Source organism: Equus quagga, chromosome 7, assembly GCF_021613505.1.
Source record: "Equus quagga isolate Etosha38 chromosome 7, UCLA_HA_Equagga_1.0, whole genome shotgun sequence".
NCBI lineage: Eukaryota > Metazoa > Chordata > Mammalia > Perissodactyla > Equidae > Equus > Equus quagga.
Window position 1 is genome coordinate 11749364 of NC_060273.1, and position 27401 is coordinate 11776764.

The 27401-nt window shown below is 51.5% G+C and overlaps 1 long non-coding RNA gene across 1 annotated transcript; it reads left to right on the plus strand.

The window, feature by feature from the left end:
• Window positions 1-341: 341 nt before the first annotated feature.
• LOC124242801 (uncharacterized) lies at window positions 342-17574 on the plus strand. The gene is made up of 2 exons (XR_006889506.1): window positions 342-586; window positions 14015-17574. It is a non-coding gene; the product is annotated as an uncharacterized LOC124242801 (long non-coding RNA).
• The last annotated feature ends 9827 nt before the right edge of the window (window positions 17575-27401 follow it).

Consider the following 27401-nt stretch of genomic DNA (forward strand, 5'->3'; position numbering starts at 1 on the left):
CCGCTGACTATATTTGGCGAGGATTTCTAGGAAGGCACCCCCCAGCCCGGCCCCCGCCCCAGCCCCAGCCCCAGCCCCAGCCCCCACCCCGGGCAGGCGGGCGCGCTCGCCTCCCAGCCTCTCGCCCTCTCTCCCGGGCCGGGGAGGAGCCGCCCCGCCGCCTGGGCCGCCGCCGCCGCCTCCCCAGCGCGGCCAACCCCGGGCTGGCCCAGCCCCCGCCCCGGGCCGGCCATAGGGCGTGGGGTGGGGGGAGCGGGGGAGGGTGGGGGCCGGGCCGGGGGGGGCGGGGGCGCGGCTTTGTGGCGGCAGCGGACCGTGGAGGCCGGGTGCAGCCCGTCGGCTCCGCGCGCTCTGCAGAAAAGGATTTGCTACGCCCCCCGCCCATCACTTGGATCTTATCTGGGGAGGGGTGGGATTTTTTTCTGGAAGTCTCCCCCCGGCCCCGGTGGAGGATTTGAGGCTGGGCTCCAATCGAGGCGGAGGCTGCAGGGCCCGCGGGGCGCCCCCGCCCCGCGCACGCCTCCCCGGAGCCCTGGAAGGCGCAGCCCCGGGGGACCCCCCTGCACCCCGGGAGGTGGCAGCGGCGGTGAGTCTCCCCCTCTCCTCTGCATGGCACCCCTCCCCCGGGCCAGGGCAGGGGCCGCGGCAGGTGGGTGCCCAGGCCCCCGGGGCTGAAGGGGTGCGGGGCGGCTGCCTGGGGGGGCGGGTGGGAACGCGAGTGGGGAAGTGGCGGCGGGGACAGCGCGCGGCTCTCCCGGGACCCGGCGCTAGACGCTTGTCTGGGCTGCGATCCGCCGCCGCTGCCGCCCCCCGAGGCGGAGGGGCTGGGCTACCTCCCCAGCCCCCCGCCGTGGCTCCCGAGAGGGGCGTGTTAGGCGAGGAGGTGGGATGGGGGCGAGGCGGCCCCCACCTCCCTCGCGCTTGGGGCCGGGAAATTCACGAGGCGGGAGGAAAGGCAGCCACCCCGCCCCCACCCCGGAAAGCCCGTTCGGGAAACTGACTCGCTGCGTGACCCCGATATCAATGCCGCGCGGAGAGCAGGCCGCCCGCGCGCCCGTCCGCGCCCGCCGCGCCTCGCCGCTCCACGTGCGCCCCGAGCCGCGCTGGCACGGGCAGGGGGCCCGGCGCCAGCCTCCCGGGGCTGGGCGCTGGGGACGTCCGGAAAAGCAGCAGAGGACAGTCCCCAGAGAGTTCCCACCTCCCCGAAGTAAAGTTGGCTGTCCCCTCCCTCCCTCCGAGGAGCGGGCGGCCAGGGCACGTTGGTTTCGGCTTTTGCTGGGCAGGAGTCGAAAAAACTAGATTCCGGGGTGCGGATCGCGGTGTCAGGGCCCGAGACCACACCAAGTTGCTCTGGCAAAAGTTAGGGGGAAAAAAAAGGAAAGGAAAAGGCATTTTGATTTGGAGTGGGGGCGGGGGGGGGGGGGGGAAGTGGCGCTTCTGGTTTCTCCTGCTTCCAGTCCCCACCGTGGGGAGCGTTGGAATGTGCCGCTCAGATCCTCTGAGGACACATCCATATTTATAATTTATTTTTAGGAGAAGTTGTGAAAAAGGGAGGGGGTTTAAAATGGGGAGAAAAAGTGTGTGTAGGGGGTGGCCTTTCTCGAACCCAGAGGCTAATGGAGCTATTAAGATGGAAATAATTTCCGCCAATCTGGGCAAGTAGCAAATTTGACTTTAATGAGAGACAATTAAGGGCGCAAATAACTCAACTTGAGCTGGATGGGGAGTGGGGGGCGTGGAACAGTACCGGACACCCCCAGGCACTCCGTTTGCGCTTGGCTAAGGAGCATTTTGGGTGCCCAGCGTCTTCCCTGGGAAGACATCAGGCCTGACTGTGGGAGTCGGGGCAAGGGAGGGGAAAGATCCTCCCATAGGGTGAGCAAGTCCACACCCCTCCCTACCCTGAGACCCTGGCTTTGCCGTGAGCTGAACTGTCATCCCTGTAGGAAAGCCCAGTAATGATTCCTTTAATTATCCAGGATTCTCCAAGATCCTGCCTCAGAGGCAGCCCGTCCCGGTGCTGTGAGCTGTGCAGGGGAGTTCTCGAAAGGGTGGACCCGGAATGGAAAGGAGGTTTTCGAGTCTGTGGTCCCAGAATCGGGGTTTTGAGGGCGAGATGAGTTTATGTTTTATCCAACTGGCCCACAAAGTCCCGCTTTTGGGGTCATTCCAAACAGCGAGGGATTCAGGCCCCAGCAGTCCCTGGAGAGTGAAGGCAGAGCTAACACCCCCGGGCTGCAAGGCTCAAAGTCGGTGGGAGAAACAAGGGGGGGGGGAGGTTTGCTACTTTTGGTAAAAGTGAAAGGCCATTTGGGGGTGATATTCTTCCATACGTGTGTACAGGGTGTGTGTGTTCTCACTTTGTTGAACCTGCTATGTTTTCAAGGGCCTCTTTCCTTGGGAGGCCAAAATGAGATGCGAGACGGCGAAAGTACACATTTCTTTTTCTGCCCAGTGGTTTAAGGAGATGTTCTAGCGGACTGGTGTCGTGGGAATGGGTGGCACATGGGTTGTGTCAAAGCATGTGACACCCCCAAAATCAAACACCGCTGAAATCGTGAATCCTGATTGCATTTGGTCTGTCTTTGCATTTGTCAAAGGAGGAACTCTCTTGCTTCCACGTGGAATTGCAATATTTCTTTGCAATTCTTTGCGGTCTCGCTCTAAATCCTTTTATGAGAAAGTCTGGATAGGTGTTCACAGGGAATTTTCTAAGGGAAGGATGTTGGGGGGCCAGTGCCCCTCCCAGAACATTAACCTTATTAAGTTGTATTAATTTACACACACACACACCCTGCCCTCCGGTTTTAACCTATCTAGACATCCACATACCTTAAGTTTATTTATTTGCAAACCAAGATTTCAACTAATTGTTCGCCGCAGAAAATAGAAAAGCCAGCTGTACCTGCGAAACTTTTGAACACAGAGCCCTTGATATAAGATTCAGTGTTTAAAAGACATGGTACATGTACCCACAGATGACATTGGTGCTCCCGAATCCTTGGCAAAAACAGTTCTTGACTTCCAGAATTCTCTCTCTTTGTTATGGGTCACGATGAAACAGCACAATTTTCAGGAGTCCACAATTCCAGCGTGGCGAGGGGCGATTGTCACGTTGTGAAATAAATTGTTTGCCTTTTGCTGAATCGTCACCCCATGATAGCACACGAGAGCTGACTGTCAGCTTCTATTTGCTTTGCTAAAGAAAGATATCTCACCAAATTAGCCTTTAATGATACTTCTCCAAATGGGGTGTCTTACGTGAATTAACGAGGCCGGAACGCTGAATGTTGCACCGAGATTCGGAGCTGTAATCGAGGCGGTGAAGCTCTATGTTAAAATTACGGAATTGTTAAGTGTGGAAAATCAGACAGAATTTAGTGCTGTAACGCATGCAAGCATTCGCAACAGTACAGGCACTTCTTATATTCAGCCCTCTGAAACCGTGCATGTAAATATGAATACATTTAGCAAACTTCCCCCCCCCCCCCCCACCGAGTCTGGAAACAGGCAAAGTAGTATGGGGAAGAGATTATAAATCAGTACTTTGCAGTGAGAGGTCGTCGTTAATTCGGCAGAGAATCACAGCCTCCTTTTATATTCTCCCCACCACCCCCCAACCAATAAGGAAAAAAACCCCAACTCAACGTGGAACTGCTAAATACACTGAATACATTCGGGCTTTTCTCCTTTCGCCTGTGTGTGAAATTTCATTAAGCAGTTGCTATTTTTTCCCTCCAAAGAAGTGGGGATTTAGGAAAAAAAAAATAGCAACTTTGAATTTAGTTCTTTATGATACACAAGCCATGGGGAAAAAATGTTTTGATCAAAAAGCCGGGGGAAAATATTTAGAGGTGAGACTGCAATGAAACTAATACTTCCTTAAAAATAAAACATGCGTTTGTGACTCAAACCAATGAGAGTTGGAAAAGTCCCTACAAGGGAGCACTCCCTCTATTTCTAGCTTCCCAGCACAACCTCTCCTCCCCCCACCTTATATTAAGAACAGAAAAGAGAGTCTTGCCGGATAAACGTACACTTCCTAGCAGGAGATCTGCTCCCCCTGGTTTAATTGGGATTGAGGAGTAAATACAGCTATTTTAGGCAGGAGGATAGAAATTAGTCTGATGAAGAGTAAAGCGAACTCATGCCTTAGAATCACTTGCCAGAAAAGAAGTGCATACACAAACAGAATAAAACATTGTTGATCAGAGTTCATTTCAGCTAGAAGTTTCTTTCCTGCCCAGCGTCCCAAACTCGGGAAAATGTAAAAAGTTCTTTTGGCTTCTTGTATTTGGAGCAAGGTGAAAATAAACCCCCAGGAAAAACACCGACACAAACATGATAGAAACGACCCGAGACTTTTCAGGCCTACTGGCCACGCAGGCTTTTTGGACAAAAGCGTGGATGTTGGAGAGAGTTTGGAAGGAACGGACTTTGGGGTCCCTCCGTCCCCCGGAGCTCCCCAGCCCTCCTCGTGGTCTCTTTTCAAAGCAGCCACTCATGGGATGCTGTGTTCTCAGGGTCCTTGGTTGTAGGGGGCATGAGCACAGATTTACAAAGCTTTAAGGTTTCTGATTTTACCTCATCTTCCTTATAGAAAACATCTGAGCTTAAGGAACCACAGAGCAAACTTTCTCAGTGCCCCTGCATGGCTACACCACCACGTGAAAGAGAGACACACCTAGAAAATCAAAACTGGTGTTGGTGTCACAAGAAAGCCATTTAAAAAATGCGTTGGGGAGAGGGGGGCCGATTTCGCCTTTCCTGGATGAATTGGCCCCGGCAGGGAAAGGAGTGCTGGCTGCAGCTGGAAGTTCGCTGTGCGGCCTGGGGTGGAACTTTCTCGGAGACCTGCAGAGAACTGGGCTCTGTCGGGATCATGCATGAGATCGGCACCCAGGCCTGTTGACATCTCTGCCAGAGACAGCCTGGACCGCTGCCAGCCCAGGCCTGAACGTGGCCTTAGAGCCACCCCCACAGCCCCAACAAGCCCCAGACAGGTGCCCAAGGGTCTCTCCTCCTAGAGCCCGGCCCACAGCATGTCTTGGCTAGAAGGGGGATGTTTGGCTCCCATGGCAGCCTCCCCAGAGACGCGGCAGGGTTTACTATCCCGGTTACCCTGTGGGCTCTGGTGAGGAGGAACCCCACTTTGCTAAGCAGTGCCTCCCAGATGCTCCGAGGGAGACAGATGTGGCCGTCCTGCGAGCTCAGAGCAGATCCGCCTGTGCAAGGGCAGATGTGAGTCTAGAAGGCTCTGGAGCAGAGCTGTACATTTGCAGCCCAGGCTAGAGCTCTCTCCGCTCTCCAGCAACAGGGCTGCGATCCTTCCTTTTGGGATGGGCCGAGGGGGCGTGGCCCGGGGCCAGCAACAGAGCACGTACACATCGGAGCTCCCGTGTGCAACTCCCCTGAGTGTGTCTGCGCCTCTTTCCAGCCAGCGGGGCTCCCACCGACCCAGCCAGGGAGCTGAGCCCTCTTCTGTCATCAGGCAGTGAGGAAAACCAGGGCCAGGAGGGCAGGGGTGCAGCCTTGAAGTGGGAGAAGGCATGGAGGGCCATCAGAGGGCCTGCTGGGCAGATGAGGGGACCTGCATCCGAGCCACCCTGGGGGGCGGCCAGGGTAGCATGCAGCCAGCAGCCGGCTCTGCCCCAGCCCCAGAATGTGCCCGCTCAGGGAAGCTGCGCCCAGCCCTGAGTCAGCCGATCCCACGGGACTCCCACTTGGCCCCAATAACTGGACTCCAGGCCACCAGAAGGCCTCGTGGGTTCCTGATTGTATCAGAATGGCATTAAAAGGTCCAGACCGGGCACTCGTAGGCCATGCCATATTTAGCCTCAGGTTCACCCGGAGAATATTTTAGGTGCTGCTTGAAAGAGGAGATCTCGGCCCATTGCCGGCTGTCACATGGCGAGTGTAGACTCGCTCCCTCGCAGGCCTGGTGGAGGTGGCTGGGTGCTCACTGGCACAGATGCCCGCAGTCCCTGCCAGAGCTTTGGGGCCATGAGACAGGTGCCAAGGAGCCAGCGAGCGCCTGGGTAGCCGGTTCTGTGCCGGGAAGGCTGCTCGCCCCGTTTTCGTCCTGACGGCGATAAGCTCGCTCCATTCACAGGACTCACAGAGGCTGTTTCAGGCCCTCTCTTCTCTCGATGGCCCAGTGCGATATGCCAGCTTGCTGAGTGAGCAGCTTCCTCCTCCGGTGTCAGCAACTGCGGAGGGGTTAACCCTTTCAAGGCCCGGGGTGCTGGCTGGCATGGGGGTCCTGCCTCCAGGGCCCTTGAAGGCCACATGCCAGGGGGAGCCACTGCCCTGGATGCCTTAATCCTCCATCGTTAGTGGCCAGACCAGAGAGAGGGCACCCTGGACCTTAACTGTGATTTCCTCCTTTGGCCCCAGCAGCAGCACTAACCGCCAGGCTGCCCTACCCAAACCTTCGCCCTTCAGCCGTGGAAACAGCTGCTTGCTTTGCAGATACTTTCCCCTGGGTTTCCAGGTTCATTAACTTTCCTGCATTCCGGAGGAGGAGGTATTGATGGATTCGGGGTCCCCTTAGATCATTAATGAGAGTTCGGAATCATCATTTGGGGTCTTGGGGAAATGTTCCCGGTCCCTAAGAGTTGCCTGGTGTTAGGGAATCAGCCTTGGAAGCTGGTTTTCCAGGTCTTGGTTGTCTGGGCACAGCGGAGGCAGCCGTATCAAAGCCACTGTGCGGAGGAGACACATTGAGCCAATGATCAGCCAGTAATTCTCAGCCTTGGGGGAGCCTGGTGGGGCCGCCATACACTGTGATAGCGTTGCTTGGTTTAAAGGTTCCTCTAACTTTGCGCACTTTTTCCTTTTTAGTTTTGGCTCTTGGGACTCTGAGAGCCACCCCTTCCTGCCCGGCTGGCTCGTTACCGCAGGGAAAATGAGGGACTTTTGGGGGCAGATGTGTTTCCATTCCACTATCATAATGCCCCTAAAAATCCTTATTGCTCTTGCAGTATTCTTCGGGGGTCCCTGGGCCAGCCGGGCGCGTGGGGAAGACGGCAGCTCTGAGTGCCTCCAGCAACTAGAAGAAGAGAGAAAGAAGTTCCCCCACATTCTCCCTTCTGGTCCCTGGTCCATCTCCCCTCAGAGCTCAGAACTGTTCACTGCCCGAAAAGTAAAAAGACACCATCCACAGACACTGGTGGCTCAACGTGCCTTTTGCCCTCCGGGGGCAGAATGTTGGAGATCAGGCCTGGGAACAGCAGGGCAGCTGTGGCTGCTGTCAGCGTTTGCTCTGGGGGTTTGTCAGGGGAGGTGGGGAAAGTGGAAGAGAAACAAGTGTTACCTGTTTGACGAGGCAGGCGTATTTCACCGTTCAGCCTGGTCCTTCCAGTGGGGCCTCTGGGATCCTCACCTTGGCAGGGGGCCCTGGGCAGTCCTGGCTTGCTCACCTGCTCCTGAGACAGGCCACTTTCCCACTCTCTGCCTCGGTTTCCCTGTCTGCCAAGGGAGGGGCAGCACCCCATGCTCTTGGCCTCAAAGGGTTCTTGGTTGTACCCAACATTATAATGAGCTCAAGTGATACGCAAGCTCCGAAGCTGCTTGGAAAATGGGGAAGTCAAGTTATTAAACATGGGAGGTGTTGGTGCTAATGTTTACTAATACACACCTAACGTGCTGAGACAGTTCAGACAGGAGGGGAGACTGTCGCCCAACAGTGTAAGCACCGGTTTCTGGAATCAGCCAGTCAGAACTCTGAGACTCTTTTGCTGTGTCACCCCAGGTAAGTGACTCAACCTCTCTGGGCCTCCATTTCCTCACACATGAAACCCACGTTTTGGAACAGAAGTTTGCCAAGTCTGATATGCACATCTACTCAATGAGTTTAAGTGGTACCTGGCTAAAGATGGAAATTATTCTCATAGGTATTTCTTTGTACAGCTTATCTCTATTTATGGCAAGCAGTTTGTTTTCGGTTTAGGGTAGGGATAGAAAGGCCTTTTTTTATACCAATTTATGCAGGTAAAGATAGATGAGTTGCTGGAAAGAAAAGCATTAAGCAAATAATAATACAGGTGGCCTGAGGATGGGGCAGAAATCAAGATGCCAGTTTGCAAAGTTTCATACGTCGGCTTACTTAAGAATTCTTGTTTGTCTTGGGAGTTTTGCATCCACATAGTTGGTGTGGGGAGGAGATGGGTGGGTTGCTAATTCAAATCTCTGGAGGGCTCCACCATGATAGTCTGAGTGTCACAAGTCTTCCCTTCTCGGGGGGATGGGAGGGGGCCCACCTCTCTGCTCACCGATGCCAGGGAGACCCCTCAGACCTCCAGCCCTGCACTGACCCCTAGCTTTGACTTGTCTCATTTTAGGATCACGATGACCCAGTGCCCTCCTTCCTGGCCAGGGCACCTCTCTGGGCCTCAGTTTTCTCAGTGAAATGGGGAGAATAACAAACTCTGTCCCATAGCTGTGTGTGAAGATGGAAGGGTTAACAGGGCTCCATCGGGCGCTGATCCTTCACAAACAGCACCCACTCGGAGGGCAGTGGGCCCCAGCGGCGCTGGACACGCGGGGGGCGCTCCTTCCACAGGCCACCCTGCGCCACCCGGCACCAGCTCCCTGCCCACCCCCTGGGAGGGTGGCTTTGCAGGGAAACAGCAGGCAGCCAGCAGGGGCGGACTCTGGTTTCACTTTCTGCTGTGTCATGGAGTGGGGGGTGGCATCGGGGCCCAGCTGGCCAGCTGGGGCGGGCACCGAGAGGCCAGCGGACAGCTGCCGGCCCAGCTGCCAGAGCACAAGCCGCGCCCCCCTGCGGCCTGCCAGGGTGGGGGCTGGGTCCTCGGGTGCCCCTTAAGGGCCTCTCCTCCCACACGGTGGGGAGAACCCCAGGCGAGAAAAGCCAGGAGCGGGTGAGATCGTTTCTTGAGCTGTGGGATCCCCCAAAAGCAATTTCTCAAGTCACGCAGCCTTGAAGTTCTGAGAAGTGCAGCTGTGGGTTCTGGATCAGGGTGTGCTGGCTGGACACCTGCTCCCTGCCTCCCTTCACTGGGCACATGGTGGGTGAGGGCCTACTGTGTGCTAAGCAGTGTGCCAGGTGCCGGGGGTACAGCAGGGAGCAGGACAGCCCCTGCCCTCATGGGGCTCCCAGTTAAGTCTGGGAGATGGACAAAAGAGCGAGCAAGAAAGAATCCCGCGTTATGGGGGAAATTCCAGCCTGAACGTCTGGTGCCAGCATCTCAGGGCAGGGGCGTGCCTGCGTATGCACCTATGTGTGTCAGCAACGTGTCACCTCCTGGGACACAACGGTAGGTTAAGAATACAGACCCAGGGGCCAGAGGTCCTGTATTTGAATTTCCACTGACTGGTGCGTGACCTCAGGCAAGTGGTCTCTCCTCTTTGGGCCTCAGTTTCCCCGTCTGTAGGTGCAAGAATGAGAGTATTTACATGGTAGGGCTGCGGCGAGGATGAAATAAACGAGCGTCCGTAGAGAATGGAGGACAGCGCCTGGCATCGACCGTGTGCTGTGTAAGTCTTAGCTGTTCTCTGAGAATAATAAATGCGCGCTCTTGTAAGATGAAATGCGGCCGTCACGGCGGGCTGAGCACAGCGGGAGTGCTGTGGGGTCCATCCCCTCTGCCATGCGCTTGCCATGCTTTCTCAGGAGCCACAACCAGCCCTCCGATGCCCTTACCATCTTGTTCAGATGAGGAAACTGAGGCTCAGGCAGATAAAGAGGCCTGTCCCGGGTCCCCAGCTGGAAAGGAGTTGGGCCACCATGCAGGGCCGGCTTTGCAGTGGTGGGGCCCTGCACTTGGTTTAATGCTCTGCTGTTGTCTTAAATTCTCAATCATTTTGGAAACAGGAGCCCCGAGTTTTCATTTTGCAAATTATGGAGCCCGTCCTCCCCAGACCGGACTTAGTCCAAAGCCATCACTCTTAACGACTCCCAACCATATGTCATACAGCCGGCTCCAGAATTTTCCAGATCATCGACACAGGGCTTATGGAGGGACTGAAATCCTGGGAAGAATATGAAGCCTTTCTCCTGGGCTCAATTGCCCAAGTGCCTGTTTGTGGCCCCAGTGGAAGGCAGGTGGGGAGGGCAGGGCTGGGACTCATTCATTGCCGTGTCCCCAGAGCCTCGCTTGTATTAGCTTCTCAGTTAATAGTTGTGAAAACAGGTGAACAGGAGGCTGCTGTCTCTCCGAAACAAACCTACGTAAATGACCCCTTCCAGGAGAGCGGGTCGTCAGGGGTGCAGTGTACACCCTGGCCGGCCCAGCAGGCTTCCGGACAACCCCTGAAGGCGTGGAGACGCACGGCTCTCTTCCCCATGCCCCAAACCTGTGTGCCAATACCTTTAACCGATTACTGTTTAACAGGTTCTGGTGGGGAGCCCGGAGACAACACAAATATTTAAAGACATGCGGGCCTGGATTCCTGAGTGCCTGGTGTTAAGAAAGACGCAGAGTTCAGCCAAAAGAATACGCAGGTTGTAGTTCTGGGCCGGTTCAAGTCCCAGCCCAGGGGCGGGGGCACAGTTTCTTGGACTGTTAAATGACAGGGTTTGGGGGCCAGCCTGGTGGTGTAGTGGTTAAGTTCGAATGCTCCGCTTCAGCAGGTGGGGTTTCCCAATTCAGATCCTGGGTGTGGACCTACACACCACTCATCAAGCCGTGCTGTGGCAGCATCCCACATACAAAAAATAGAGGAAGATTGGCACAGATGTTAGCTCAGGGCCAATCTTCCTCACCAAAAAAAAAAGATAGGGTTTGAATTAAAGGTCCTTTTTCCTCTGAAATTAGAGTTCTTCTACATTCTCAAAGCTCCAAATGATAAATATGACTAAGAAGCAAAGAATCATCTCAAAGCCTTTAAAATATTTATAACAATAATAAACATTTGTATGTTTTTGCCCGCTGATTTCACAGGCTTTCTCTCCATTGCTTCAGATAACCCTGTGAAGTAGGAATTACCCTCATTTTCTAACAACCATCATAACCACCAGCATATATTGAGTGCTGTATATGGACTAGGCACTGGACACACGGGAAGTCATTTTAGTTTCTCAAGTGACGTATGAGGCAGGCACTGTTATTAGCTACTGCCTACTGATTAGGAAACATGCCAAAGAGAGGAACTGACTTGTCTAAGGTCACACACCCACCAGGTGATGAGTTGGGGTTCAAGCCTGGATCTTCCATCTCAGGGGTCAGCCAACTTTTTCTGGAAAGGGCCACATACTAAATATTTTAGGCGTTGCAGGCCGTGCAGTCTGTGTCACAGCTGTTCCACTCTGCTGTTGTAATAAGAAAGCATCCGCAGATAATACGTAAAGGAATGGACGTGGCTGTATGTTCCAATAAAACTTTATTTACAAAAACAGGAAGTGGGCCAAGTTTGGCCCACAGGTTATGGTTTGTCCACCCGTGTGGCAGAGGCCCAAAGCTGCCTTCCAGTTAGGAAGAACATGGCCCTGGCAGTGTGAGTCACCTGGGAGGTGACTGAGTTACGTTTCAGAGCAGAGACCGCTGGCATGCAGGGAGAGAGTGGAGGCGAGAGAGGACATTTCCCAGAGGCAGGAAGCTGGAGCCCAGGGCTTCCTGGCAGGAGGGGTGGGGGAAGGCATGATTTTTTTTTTTTAAACAGTTTGATTGAGATATAATTCACTTACCATACAATTCACCCCTTTAAAGTGCAGAGTTCATTGGCCTTGAGTATATTCACAGAGTTGTGCAACTGTCATTATCATCAATTTCAGAACATTTTCATCACCTCAAAAAGAAACCCCGTAACCTTTACAGCAGGCACCCACCCTAATCGTTCTGTCTCTGTAGATTTGCCTGTTCTGGATATTTCATATACAGTCACATGTCGCTTAACGACAGGGATACGTTCTGAGAAATGTGTCATTAGGTGATGTCATCATTGTTCAAACATCACAGAGTGTAGGTACACAAACCTAGATGGCACAGCCCACTACACACCTAGGCTCTATGGTACTGATCTTACAGGACCACCATTGCATATGTGGTCTGTCATTGACCAAAACATCCTTATGTGGTGCATGACTGTAAATGGAATCATACAGGATGTGGTCCTTTGTGACTGCCTGGTTTTTTTCAAATCTCTTTATTGTTTTGTGTTTTTTTTGGTGAGGATGCTTTGCCCTGAGCTAGCATCTATTGCCAATCTTCCTCTATTTTGTATACGGGATGCTGCCACAGCATGGCTTCATGAGCAGTGTGTAGGTCCGTGCCCAGGATCCGTACCCACAAATCCTGGGCCACTGAAGCAGAGCGTGCAAACTTAACCACAATACCACCAGGGACCCCTGGCTTTTTTCGCATAGCGTTATGTTCCCAAGGTTCATCCACATTGTAGCACGTGTCAGAACTTCACTTCTTTATATGGCTGAATAACATTCACATTTTATTTATCCCTTTGTCACTTGATAGACATTTGGGTTGATGATATTTTGGGCTATTATAATAATGCAGCTATGAACATTCATGTGTGAGTTTTTGTGTGGCCGTCCATTTTCATTTCTCTTGAGTATATACCCAGGAGTGGAATTGCTGGGTCATACGGAGACTCCATTTTAACATTTTGAGGAAGTGCCAGAGGCACGTTTTATACTGTTTTTTTCAGCTTTATAGGATGGACTGAAAGTAGAGAAAATACTGTGAGGAGCACCCGGTAGCCATCATCCAGGCTCAGCGATGATCGCCCTTCTTCTGGGCTTGTTTCATCCCCTCCCCTTCTCCACCGTTGTTACCCACTGAGTAGTTTGAAGCCGCTTCAAACCCTGCCTGTCTTGTTCGCTTGGCTCAGAGGTCAACTTTTGCTTTTGTTCCAAGTTGTCTACACCCATATTCTTGGGCAGATGGAGTTTGGGTAGAATGGAGGAGTTGGGGCAGAGTTGAGAGTGGGTCAGTGTGGGGTGGGAAAGGAATAGCTCCTGAGTGATGCAGGACGGGCTGTGTGATTTACAAAATGAAAATACGGAGCCCTTTGTTCAGAAATTATCGAGAAGTGCAAGATGACGACAGCAGAGCAGTAAACCAAACCTGGGCCCTGTGCACGGCCCAGGTCTCGTGCCCATGTGGCCGGCCAAAGGGTGCCCTAGCAGCACGGATGTGTTCGACACAGGAATGTAGAGCCGTGGGCGTCTGGGAGAGACGAGGACCCCTTACCCCTAATCCCTGGAAACGTTCCAAGGAAAGTTTGGGTCTCCCATGGCACTCGGGACAGGGTTCAAGCCCGTTTCATTTGAATCTCTAAAAATAAGATGACCCCAGCTGACATGTGGGTTGTAAGTACTTTTAAAAAATAGCCCCTTGTCTTACTAAGCCTTCTTCCCTAAGAGCCTGCAGTTGTTTTATTTGGCCACACCATTTTGTCCTGGGCTCTGAGCGTGCTCGGGTGTCACAGCGAATGACAGGCTGCGGTCTGCAGAACAGAGGGCTGCTGGTTAGCAACCAACGCGGAGCAGGGATGCCCAGGAGAGGCAGGTGGCCCTGGCACATCTTGGCAACCAGTGTGGCACCCAGCCCCTCCCAGACAGAGCTCCACTAGCCTTCTCCAAGGATGGCCTCCACCAACCAGAGGAACCTTAGTTCCTGCGCTTATCTAGACTCTCCACCCAAGAATCCACCCAGAGACTCAGAGCCCACAGTGTGTTGGGATGGCACCCAAGGATGTGCTTGCACTAACAGAACCTCGTCATGAAGGGGTGTGCAACTCCACTGGGAAGGACGGGCGGGGACTCAGTGAGGAAGGCACAGACGAGGATTTGCACTCCCCCCTGTTCTCCGCAGGGTGCTCAATGAGTGAAGGAATGTTCATTCATTCATTCTGTTATTTGAATGCCTATGGTACACGACGGGGCTGTATGCCGGCCATGATCAATACAGTAACCGACGAGACAGAGCCAGTTCCTACTCTTAAGGGCGGGAGAGGCAATCATAAACCAAACATGAACAACAAAACATTTTAAATTTGATTAAAATAATGTAATGATTGCTAAAAACAACTACAGCCACAGGTCTGAGTAAATCCTGCTCGCAGCTTCCGGGTTTGTAGACAGCCAGCGTGGATCTCAAAGCAAAGCCCAATTTACGACTGAGGTCGGTCTCAGCAGTGAGCTTAGAAGCAGCAAAGCCAGAAGAAGGCTCCAGAGGAGGTAGGTGGCTCTGCTTTTTCTCTTATTTTTCTGCCAGCACCTTCTACCCCACTTCCGGTAACAGACCAGACACCCAGTGGGCCTACGGCCAAAGATGGCCACTCACGGCCTCCATCCTGCTACAGTAATTGGTCCAGGTGGGGACACGTGAGCCAATGTGGCCAATCACAGCAGCCCACCTCTGAGCCGGGCCACAGTGATTGGTCCAGTGTGGTCATGTGACCCAAGCGTGGCCAATCCAGGATGGTCCCTACTACAGCTGGGGAAAGGTTGCCGCTTTCTCCCTCAGCATCCAGAGCTGCTTGTGACCCCAGAGACCCCAGGCACAGAGGGCAGGGGAGATGAGAGATAGGGTGGAGGGAGGGGAGTAGGAGAGAGGTGCGCTGCCCTGTGACCCCAGAGCCTTCCAGCCCTGCGTCCAAGAGCAGCCCAGCTTCTCCCTTTCTTCACCGTAGCTCCCCGAGTGAATTAAATCCCCATCTTGCCTCAATCCGATCAACTCTGGTTTCTGTGCGGCCCAACACGTCCCAATTTAGGGCGTGGGACTGTTTCCCTCTTCGTGGATTGTGTGAAACTAAAAGGGGTAGGTCAGCCTCAGAGCTCATTCTCCCCGGGCTGTGCCTCCAGCACTTGAGAATAAAAGCATCGCCAGACACATCTCCATCCCCCCATTAATTTCCCACTGAATCAGAGCTAAACACTTGCTCTTGGACTTCAGGTTCCACCCTATTGCTGCTTGCCTCCGTCTCCCCAACCTCACCCCGAAAACACCCCCTTCTCCTCTTTGCTGCGCTCTCCACCATGGGCGGAGCGTGCTGCTTGTCCCGGCCGCTGCTCCGATGCCCCCCATGTTATATTTGTAATGATTTTGTTTGACTGGTTCCCCCCATGAGTGGGGACCTTGAGCATGGGGACCCGGGCTTCCCCCATCTTCGTACCCCCGGGTGCTGGCGCGCAGCAGGCAGACAGCAAGCGTGGGAGGGCGGGAGGCAGGGAAGGATGGAGGAGGGGAGAAAGGGATGTTCATTCCTGTTTATTCTGGTCCAACCAGTGGTCCCTTGGAAGGTCAAGTTTATATTCGTTTCCTCTGCTGGAGACTCCCGCGTCAGGTAGACACAGAGCTGTTTCCCTCATCTCCTTCAGGCCTCTACTCCAAAGTCACCTTCCCCCGGGAACTGCGTTCTCCCAGTCCCCTTCTCGACCCCTGTCCCTCTTCCATGCTTTCTTGTCCTCTTTAGCACCCTCCACCACCATCGCTCCTTCTCTGTGGTCCATTTCTTTTACTTACTCTCTCTCTCACTGAAATGTCAGCTCCAGGTGGACAGGCATCTTTGTTTTCTTCTCTGCTGTCTGTATCCTCAGCACCTAGAACCGTGCTTGTCACCCGGTAGACGCTCAGTACCTATCTGTGGAATGAATGAATGAATGAATGAATGCTTTGTGTTCACCAAACCACAGTTCTAGCAAACTTGTTTCTTAAAGAACCTATGCGCTCCATGCATTTTCCAGGTGTTAGGAAAGTCAGGTGACGTGTGAGTTTCCCAGGGCCGCTGTAGCAAATTACTACACATTGAGTGGCTTAAAACAACAGGAATTTATTATTTCACAGTTCTGGAGGCTAGAAACCCAAAATCTGGCGGGGCTGCACTGACCCCAGGGGCTCCGGGGGAAAATCTGTTCCTTGCCTCTTCCAGCTTCCGGTGGCTCCATGACTTGTGGGCACATCACTCCAGTCTCTGCTTCTGTCTTCATACGTTCTTCTTCTCCCTGTGTTTGTCTGTGCTTCTGTCTTAGAAGAAGGCACGTGATTGCTTTTACTGCTTATCCAGATAACCCAGGACAAACTCCTCTCCAGATCCCTAACTGGATCACCTCTTTTGTCATATAAGGTCATATTCACGGGTTCCAGGAACTGGAAGGTGGGCATACCTTTCTGTTTTTCACATCTCTTTTTTCACATTTCTCTTTCAATCCATCCAGCCCTTACTGGTTATTTGCATAAAGACCAGAAAAGCAGATTCCCACCACTACTGCATTGGCCTCACAGATATTTAACGAAAAGAGTATTATTGTTGTATTATCTTGCTCCCATCCGAGTGTGGAAATGATTTTTAAAACACCATTTTATGTTTTTTATTTATCCTGATTTTTAAAAATAATACCGTGCTTATGGTAAAAAAAAAAAAATAGTACAGAAGAGAAAAATGTGGGAAATAAAGGAGCGTCTTTGCAATTTTTCTCTAACTCCAATTTCACTTTCTGAAAAGTAGCTACTGTATGCGGTTGGCATAATCGTCATAAATTTTCTAAGCATTTTCGAGTGCCTGCACTTTCTCTGCTCATAACGTTAAGAAAATCGGGTGTGCTCCCATATATCCTGAAGACACGACAGCCCTCAGACCCACGGCCTTCTTTTTAAAGCCTTGTAGCATGGCACCGTACCCAGCCTGTCCCTCACTGGCTGACGTTTCAGGTAACTCGAGGATTTTGCTGTTATAACATATATATTTTTGGCATGTGTCCAAGTAGACTTACAGGATACATTCCTAGAAGTGGTCTTTCTCAGTGAGAGGATAGGTGCATTTTTAATTTCTACAGCGACTGCCCAGTGTTCTTCCAAAAGGTTGTATCATTCACACGCCCATCAACAGTGTACGTGCTGTTTCCAGCACCCTCGCCCAACCTGGCAAGGACGCGGTGTGTCAGGGGAAGCAAATCCTAAATGAGGTAAGTGGGCTTTCCCTGTGGCCTGGGTAGGGGTGGACATGGCCTCCGAGGTTGTCCCTGTGGCTCTCTGAGGTGCTAAGCCGTCCAGAGCTCTCGTTAGTTTGGGTTTTATAAACAAAGACAGAGTTTGGGGAGGTGAGCCAGAACCGTGCAGCAAGAAGCGTTATGCAACTCAGTATTTATTTCTTTAGTGCAGTTAGAACTTAAATATGGTCAAAACATATTCTTCTTTTAATTTACACAAACAAATATGTTCCCAGGCTGACACCTCGGGTGCCAAGTTTCTAGGGGAAACGAAATTCTCCTCTGAGATTATAAACCACTAGAGAGAAGATGGAAATGGAAAAGCCACCGCGAGTCAGCTTCACACATCCAGAACTGGGCTGCTAAGAGCTGTCTCTTTCTGTCTTAGCTGCGGAGAAACCTGCCAGTAATTTCAGCAAATGAAACGTGGGCCGCAGAAAGGCCAGAGGATGGAAGATGCTCCGGTTTTGACAAAAGGAGGTCTGCTCAGCTTGGAATCCTCTCTCCTGTGAGTCAGGAGATGGAAAGCTATATCCAGAGGGGCTGATGAATTGAGAGAAAAAGAAACGAGGCCAGTGTGAGTCGCCTTTCAAGGGCTGTGCTAATATAAAACCAAACAACTTGAAATTGTTCCAAGAGGGGATTAAAGCAACATGTTATTTTGAGTGACTGCTTAATTTATTGAGCTGCGGCTAGGTCTGTAATGAAATACAGCCCTTGCAACTGATAACCTCCCGCTGCAATTGAACTTCTGCAATTAAGGAATATTTTCCGAGAGTTTTCTCTGGAACAGCTTAGAATTTTCAGTCTCTGTGGTGGGGTGCTTCTGAGCACTTGTTTTCCAGGCGAGCTTTTGGGTTTTTTTCCTTAAAGAATGACGGGCTGACGTTAATAAGGAAAATAAGCTGCAATTTACTGAATGCCTTGTGTGCACCAGATGCTTAATATACATTACCTCTAATCCTGACAACAGCCCAATGAAGTAATTTTTATTAGGCCCTGTTTTATAGACATGAGGCTCCTAGATGTTAGGTAATTTTCCAGAGTGGCATTGTCCAGGATGGTAGCTACTGGCCACTTGTGGCTATTTATGTGTAAATTAGTTAAAATTTTAAAAATCTGAATATTCGCTTCCTAGGTAGCACTAGCAACTGGTTCAAGTGCCCTACCTGTGGCCAGCAGCTAGCACATTGGACAGCACAGATACAGGCCATCTCGATGACTGTAGAAAGTTCTGTTGACGAGTGCTGTTCCACAGATCCCACAGGTAGAAATTGGCAGTGCCAGGGTTCAAAACCAAGCTAATGGGGTCCCAAGGCCACCTCTTCTAGCATTAACCCTCTCTTCCTTCTGCTTCGGCTGAAAAGCAGGGACTAGCAGTGATTCTGAACCTGGCTGCACATTAAAATTACCTGGATGCTTTGAAAACAATATGATGTTAGGGTCCAGCCCCAGAGATCCTGACTTCATTGTGATGGTGGGGGTGGGGACAGGCATGAGGGTTTTTCTGATTCCCTGTGTGACTCAGATGTGCAGCCGGAATCAAGAGCAGCTAGATGAGAGGATCCACACACAGGCTGGTGGAAGGAGCTGGTACATCTGCCATAGAATGTGGTCCCTTCGGTACCTGCAATGGGGCTCCCTCCAGGGCCACTTCTGAGCCTCCTCAACAGAGAGTTCAAGTTCATTTCTGAGGGGAAGACTTAAGCGCCTTCTCACATGCTTCCTGCTTGATGGGAGACACAATGAGGAGCTCTGCCTTTAGAAACAGGCTTTGTCACACTGCCATGGAAGAAAGGAGATGAGGAGGGAGGATCACAAAGGGAAAAACCTCCAGTCCCAAATCGAACTGGAAGCATCAGTGTGAACTCATGCTATGTTTTGCCTTACGAAATAAAGCATGTATCTCCTAGCTCCGTCCACTGAAAAGGTTAGAAATAATGAGCAGTTCATAGCATGAGCACCCCCAGCACCCAGGTTATGGTCTCTAAACGTCACTTCTAACTAGGAATCAGGGCTCTTTGGAGATTCAGCAGATTCCGGGTCTGAGGCAGGAAATGTGCAAGACGAGCCTGAAACATCTTGTCACCCAGGTAGCATGGCAACTGTCAAAGACTTCTGGGGTCATGTCAAAAAGGATGCAGGGGACAGCAGGAAGAGGCTCCCACGGGCCAAAGATGGGACAGTTTGAGCATCAAGAATAATAATTGCAGTGGACTGAAACATGTCATATACGTCCAAATCTATGAGTTCACACTGACACTGAGAGAAACAAACCCATTGGTCATCTTTGGAGGATGTTGGGAAACCAACTCATTATTTTGAAAATTGTCAATTAAAGGGAGAGAATCAAGCATTTACCCTTTCTTGTATAAACCATACCTTACAGTAACCAAACGTTGAAAAGTAAAGTTTCTTTTTATGGAAGTATTCCAGCTAACAAACAAGGACAGAAGGATTGAATTAGTACGCCACCATTTTGCAAACCCTAATGGATATAGCCGGTGAGCATCAGTGGCTGCCGACATCGCAAAGGGACAGCCAGACATCAAGTGTCTTCAAATGGAAATGCAAAACAGCCACTAGGAAGTAGTCAGACAAACACACACACACAAAACAAACGTGAATCTAAGTGAGCTTCTAGATCTTACTATTTACAAGAAATACAGGGGGGAAAGGGACATGTGTGACACTAATATGGGGCTGCAGTAAGCCAAATCCAGACTGTAGGACACTCTACAGAACAACCAGCCCAGAGTCTTCAAGTAAGAAAAAGCGAGGGAGGGGCCAGCCTGGTGGCATAGTGGCTAAGTTCGCTCATTCCACTTTGGAGGCCCAGGGTTTGCAGGTTCAGAGCCTGGGCGCAGACCTAGCACTGCTTGCTAAACCATGCTGTGGTGGCATCCCACATAAAATAGAGGAAGAATGGCACAGATGTTAGCTCAGCAATGACCTTCCTCAAGCAGAAAGAGGAAGATTGGCAAGAGATGTTAGCTCAGGGCCAATCTTCCTCACAAAAAAAAAAGAAAGAAAAAGAAAAAAGGAAGGAGAGAGAACTTATAGGTTGAGAGAGATGTAAGAGACATATCAACCAATTGCAATGGATGAACCGTATATGGATCCTGATTTTAACAAACTGTAAAGAAAACATTTATGAGATAACCAGAGAAATTTAAACATTGACTAGATATATGCTGATGTTAAAGCATTACTGTTAGTTTTAGTAGGGGTGATGGTGGTGTAAAAAATTCCTCCCCCTGGGGCCAGCCCTGTGGCATAGTGGTTAATTTCGGTGCACTCTGCTTTGACCGCCCAGGTTCACAGGTTTGGATCCCAGGCGCAGACCTACACCACTCGTCAGCTGTGCTGTGGTGGTGACCCACGTACAACAGAGGAAGATTGGCACAGATGTTAGCTCAGGGCGAATCTTCCTCAAGCAAAAAAAATAAATAAATAAAAATCTCCCCCTCCCTTTTTTTGGAGTCATACACTAAAATGCTTGCAAAAAAAATAATTGCTGCCTGGAATTTGCTTCTAAATATCTGCGATGAGGGAGGAGGGGTGGTGATAGATGGAACACGATTGGCCAAGAGTTGGTGATTGTTGAGGCTGGGGGTTCATTGTACCGCATACTCTACTCTTGTGTGTGCTTAAAATTTTTCGTAATAAAAATAAAGACCAGCCTTTTCCTTCCCTTCTCTGAAGGGTCTGGGGTTGGTCTGCCCACCCACTGCTGGCATCTCTGGGGCAAGCCTGGGTAGCAGGTTTCAGATACATCTCATTGCATACACACACACACACCCTCCTGTCTCCACGGCAACCAGTGAGGTGAGAAAGCAGCATCCAGAAGGCTCCTGTCCACATGAGGATCAGGCCAGGCTGCCAGTGTCATGCCAGGCCCACCATCGCTGCCCCCTTTGGGAAATTCCTAATCGAATCTTAGGAATAGATGGTCCCCTCACCACATGTGCCTCCTTGCACCCCTTCCCCATCCCTCTTGCCCTCCCTGTGAAACCCCAACTAGCAGAGGCCAATTAGTGGCGAGAACAGGACCCTGAATCAGATTCAAGCCCAAATTCTAACTTTACCACTTAACGGCAAGACCTTCAGCCATCCTGAGCCTCAATTTTCTCCCGTGTAAAATGGGCATGATGTGACCTCCGCTAAGTCAATAAATCTTTATTATAGGGGGACAGTGGCAAAAAGGACCTAGTGTCCACCTCGTGGAATAGACACTCGGAGGTGAAGGGCCATCTTAAGAGAGTGTGAGTGCTGTGATAAAGTACGTATCATAAAACTTGGGATGTAAGGGTGCTTAATCACATCCTAATTTTTTGAAAACTGGCAGTAACTACTTAGGAGATGTTGTAACTCTCAATCATACTTCCTGTTAACCTGAACATCCACATTCTCCAACTGCCGAGGATCCAGCTGTGTCAAATGCACAGAATAATTTCCCTTAACTCAGTGCTCACATTTCCGTGAGGGGAGTACTATTATTCCCATTTTACGGAGACGGCAGCGAGGCATGAAGAGGTGAGGGACCTTGCCCGAGGCTGCACTGTGGGTACATGGTCCTGGCCTCTGTATTTGGCCCTCTGCACTGAGTAAGCTTTGAAATGCCGGGGCATGGCCAGGACATCAGAACTGCCAAGAGACCAACAGGCTCTCCAGGTCAAACTATTTTGCAAACTAGGAAACAGTGGCCCAGAGAGACCAAGTAACTTGTCTTGGGCCACACAGCGAATCAGCGGCTGAATCTGTGTCCCAGCTGCTTGGGGAGAAGGTGCAGGGAAGCCCCATGTGGTGAGGGAGCCTGGCTCTTCTGCCCCATTTAATCCTGTCCTAGAGTGAGGTGACCAGCCATCCTGGGGTTTCCTGGGACCGGGGACTTTGATGCTAAAACCAAGAAAGTTCTGGGCCAAGCAGGATGAGTTGGTCACGCTGTCTCATGATGAGGCGTCTTAATGGATGTTCTCTAGGACATCAGGCCCTGGGATGGAGCTGGCTGACGAGAACCATCAACAAGGCCCCAGAGAAGTGCTGAAGTTTCATGCCTGTGGTCCCCTGGAGGTACCGTCCACGTGTTATCTCAGCAGCCTCCGGAGTGGTCCATCGTCCCGCATCCTTCCTTGTGCCTCTCTAGTCTGTTCTTCCCCCAGCAGCCAGTATGCCCTTTCTGAATTGCAAATTGAATTATCCCATGCCCCATTTTACAAAACCTAAATGGTTTCTCATTTTTCCAGTTGCTTTAGGACAAACTCTAAACTTTGCAGGCCCTGGAGGTCCCCTTGTTGGGCTTGCCTGGTTCAGCTGCCCAGCCTCCTCTTGAACCCACCCTACTGCTACGACATTCCACGCAGGACTGGGATAGCAAGAGACCTAATTATACCCCTCACGCACCCACATACCCTGTTCCTTCCACAGAATCGGCACAATTGTAATCACATAGCTATTTGTATAACTAACTGATTATTAATATCTAGTCTCCCTTACCTTTGGCTGAACTGTCAGCTCACAGGGGCAGGGACCAATATGTGATGCTCACTTCTGTTTTACAGCCCCTGACTCAGCAGTGACACATGAATGATGCTCCATAAGTAGTCATCCCATGGACCAACCAATGCCACCGTCACCTCCGACCCGGCCTCCTGCCGAAATCACAGAAACCCTTTATAGCCACCCTGACACCCAGTTCCCATTTCAGACAGGCTGGTATCCATGATGTCACGTGATAGAAGATGATTCCAGAAAAAGACTGGCCAAGAGGCTCCTGGAGGGAGAGATGGCAGCCAGGATTGGGAGGTTTTTTTCTTTATTATACCTGTTCTGTCCACTATTTCCTGGCTCTGTTCACATCGCTGCTCCAGCACCAGCTCAGGGAAAAAAACGAAACAAAACATGAGCCCCAGAATTTGAGACAAGATAGCTGGCTGGTTTCCTCTCTGCTTGTAATTAATGCTGGAAATGTTCATGACTTGCCTTGGCCGCAAAGGTAATAATAAAAGTCTGCAGCCTGATTATTTGGCTACTAATTCCCTTCTTGGTGTTTTTCTTCCCCTTTCCTTAAATTACTTCCAGAGTTCGTCCAGATTTCTCGTTGCTAAGCTGTAAAGTTCCGGGCTTCGCAGGGCCCATGCTGATTGGCAGGGAGGCCCGGTCAGCTCCAATCAGAAGCAGGTCGCCGAAAGGAGCATCCACATCGCAGCTCACCCCGGGGTTTTGGAATTTTCTCGCTGACGTTATGAACCGCAGAGGTCTTTGTCTAACTCTGCAAAACCTGTTCTCTTGATCTTGTCTGCCTCTCTCTGGAGCGCAGGCTGTTGGGGGACGCCAGAGGTCCTGGAATTTCCCCCGGAAGGATGGGGAGTCCCTGGCTCACCGGTTTGGGCTCAGCGACAGAGTTGCCAGGGCCTGCTCGTGGTGGACCATAGCCAACAGCGTGACGCTCTGCCACAGGCCGGTGAGATGCCTCAGGCCCCCCAAAACTGACCTCTCCTCTCCCAGGCCATCTTCTAAGCTTGGTGACTGGAGGAGGCTGAGGCAAAGGGGATGCCACTGAAAGTGGGATGGTTGGGGTGGAGACCACGTTTGTAAAGGACGTTAAAACACACATGGATGGTAGGGGCACGGCGGAGGGCCATTCTGTGTTCCACCTCTAGAACCCCAATGCAAAGAACCACTATGAACTGAAACTTATTTTTTAGACCACTCTATTGAGGTACGACTGACCTACAAAAAGCTGTATGTATTTAGTGTCTACTACTTGATGAGTTTGACAATGAGTAGACACCCAGGAAACCATCACCACAATCTATGCCATAAACATAGCCATCACCTCCAGGAGTTTTCGCCTGCCATCTTTATGATTTTTATTTTTGGTGATAAGAACATTTCACATAAGATCTACCCTTTTAACCAAATGAGTATATGATACAGTGTTGTTAGTTATCATCACCATGCTGAGTATTATATCTCCAGCACTTATTCATCGGGTATAATTGAAACTTTGCACCCCTTGACCAATATCTCTGCCTTTCCCCCTCCTCCCAGCCCCTGGCAGTCCCCATTCCACTCTCTGCTTCTACGAGTGTGACTAGTTTAGATTCCTCATATAAATGGACTCATGTAGTATTTGTCCTTCTGTGACTGGCTTATTTCACTTAGCATCATGTCCTCCAGCTTCAGCCACGTGTCCACGGATGATACGATTTCCTTCTTTTCTAAGACTGAGTAGTATTTCATTGTGTGTATAAACCACATTTTCTTTATCCATTCATCCACCGATGGACACTTAGGTTGCTACCATGTCTTGGCTATTGTGCCAGAAATTGTACACACACATCTGCTCCCATCTCAAAACACCCATTGGACAGACTGAGAATGTGATGGGCGTCTGCTGGTTTTGCTGCTGCTGCTTCCCTCTTTCACTAACAGAGAAGCCCTGCCACAGGGCAAGTCATGTGACCCAGGCCTGGTCACAGTGATTGGCTCTGGGATGGGCACATGAACAAGCTGGGCCAATCAGAATCTTCCTTGAGACTTTACTGCCAGAACTATAGGAAAAGTCTCCCTTCCTGCCCCTGGATTTGCTGAGCTGGCGACCACAATGAACACACGTGGAAGGTGACTGAGGGAGATATGAAGTCCCTGCGACAAGGCTTGAGCCCCAGGTGCAGCCCAGCCTTAGGGGAAGTCAGATCTACTCCCTGGATTTTAGTTACAGGAACAGTAAATGCTTTGTTTAAGCCAATTTGCCTGTGTGTCTGTTGCTTCTAACTGGCAGAGTGTAATACAGACATGCACTTTCTCGTTGCCGTGCATGGCTCTGAGTTGGGCAATTTGCATATAGTCCCACACAGGGGCCTCCTTATCACCTGGTGTGGTATTCCACTTTGCAGATGGGGAAACTGAGGCTCAGAAGGGTGACTGCCCAGATAATACTGCCAGTGTGTGCTCAGGCATTCAAACCTGGGCTGTCTAATTGCTGGATTCCTTGGTGGCCCCTCAAATTCAACTTGTCCAAAACTGAATTCGAGAGCCTCCCCTCTAGGGTCCTTCCCTCCAGGGTCCCGCATCCTAGGGGTAGCCCCTCCCACAAACTAGTGGTGCTAACCAGAAACCAGGTGTCACCCCTGAGCCCTCCCCGCCCCTCACTCCCACATCCAAGCCTCACTAAGTCCTGCCTGTCGACCCCCTCCGCAGCCCCAGAAGCAGTTTACTTCTCTCCCTGTCCACCTCTCCACCCCTGCCCAGCTGCCCTCATCTCTCAAAACTTTGACCTTCGAGAATTGCCTGCCACCTGGTCCTCGCATGTCTATTCTTACCCCTCTACTCCGATAGGGCTCCCCTTGGCGACCAGAGGAATTGTCTCAAAATGCCAAGCTGACCTCATTGCCTTGCTGGAGGAGGCTGGGTGATGATCTGATGGAACACGTTTGCCTCCGGGGATGTTCTGAGAATCGTGCAACCCTTGGTCCCACCCGATATTCGGGCACAAAGTCAGCAAGCCTGGGAGCTGGGGAGCACGCAGCTCCCTGCATCCGCAGCTGTCCCATCGTTTATTCCACAAAGAGTTTCTAGTGCATCACAGGCACTGTCCCCTGTGCTGGGGCTCCAGAGGTGACCAACAGCAACCTGAGCGAAACTCACGGTGTGCTCGCCGCGGACCGGGTCCTGCACTCTGCGCTTCTCGCCCATCCACTCGCTTGCTCCTCCAGCAGCCCCACAAAGCAGTGACTGTTATTAATCCCATTTTATAGATGAGAAGGAAAAGGTCCCAGTTCTCATGAAGCTTATGTGCTTGTGAGGGAGATCGACAAAAACAAGTTACACACACACATGCACACACGCAGGCATGCACAGACGTGACATAATTCAGAAAGTGATGGACCAAGGGTGATTCTTGGACTCTGAGTCCAGAGGCTTCCAGATGCCTCCTTCTCAACTTGTAGCCTGTAACCTGTGCCAGGCCCAGCGCAAGAGTAGAAATGGAAAGCTACCTACTGTAGGTCTACAGATTTAGAAGTCATAAATCAGGTACAGGCACCCAGCCCCAAAGTTCAAGTTCTGTCCTGAGCCCCCCCAGACAGCTGCTCCTGAGCACCCCCTTAGGTTTAAGGGTGCACACACTGGGAAGCCAGTCTGCTCTCAGCAGGGCAAGTCTAGAGGAGACCCCTGAACAGGCTTTGGAAACGGCCCAGTGCTGCTGGGGCAGGGAATCCTGGAGTCCCGGACTCTCTCCATCCCTACCTGTCTGCCTCTGCCTTACCTCCCGTACTGGGTTGGTGTCCCCCCAAAATCGATGTCCACACAGAACCTCGGAATGTGACCTTACTTGGAAATAGGGTCTTGGCAGATGTCGTGAAGATAAGATGAGGTCATTCGAGGTTAGCATGGGCCCTAAATCCAATGACTGGTGTCCTTGTAAGAAGAGAAGACACACACAAGGAGAAGGCCATGTGAAGATGGTGGCAGCGATTGGAGCGATGAAGCTACAAGCCAAGGAACGCCAAGGATTACAGGAAGCCACAGAAGCTGGAAGAGGCCAGGAAGGATTGTCCCATAGAGCCCTCGGAGGGAGCACAGCCCTGCTGACACCTTGGTCTGGACTTCTAGCCTCCAGAGCTGTGAGAGGCTAACTCTCTGTTGTTTTCTACACCAGGTTTGCGGTTGTTTGTCACGGCAGCCCTAGCAAACGACTGTACTTCCCTGGGCCCTCCCCACCCTGCCCTCCCCCACACCCAGTGTCAGGCTGCTGCAGGAAAAAACATCACAAGCTGGTGGTCACATTCCCCACCTCCTCACAATTCACCTGGCCAACGTCAGAGCCGGAACACTCTTACAGGCCATCTTTCCCAAGAAGATCAGCTCCACCCTTGCCCAGGGCAGCTCTGGGGACAGGCTCTGGCTCCAAGGGGTAGGCCGGGTCCCTGAAGCAGGACCTCAGGGGAGGCAGGCTCTGGGGAGCCCCTCTCCGCTGTCCGCCCTGGCCGGCGCCCAGGGGAATGTGTGTCAACAGACTCTTGTGCTGCAACCACATGTGGTTTGCTGCTTAGCTTTCCACTGGGAAGCTTGGCTGTGTTTGTCACAATGGTTAGTGTTCGGTTACGTTTAACCAAGGCCCTGGAGGTAGGGAGTGAGAGTGAGCTGTATATAATCTCTTGTGCACAAAGCCCAAGGTAGAATTGCCTGACCTTCCCTCCCTTCCCAAATACACATGACAAAAAGTAAACTGAGAAAGAGGTCAGGTCTCTTTAGAAATCAGAGTGTTTGAACTCAATAGCAAAGAGCTGCTGTTTATTCTAAACTCCATGAAATGAGGTGACCTCTCATCACCAGGTAAGTCATCGGGACTATAGGCTTTTTGAATGCCAAAAGCCATTCATTCATCCACCCATCCACCCACCCACCCACTTATCCATCCATCACCCACCCACCTATCCATCCATCCATCCATCCATCCATTCATCCACCCACCTATCCATCCATC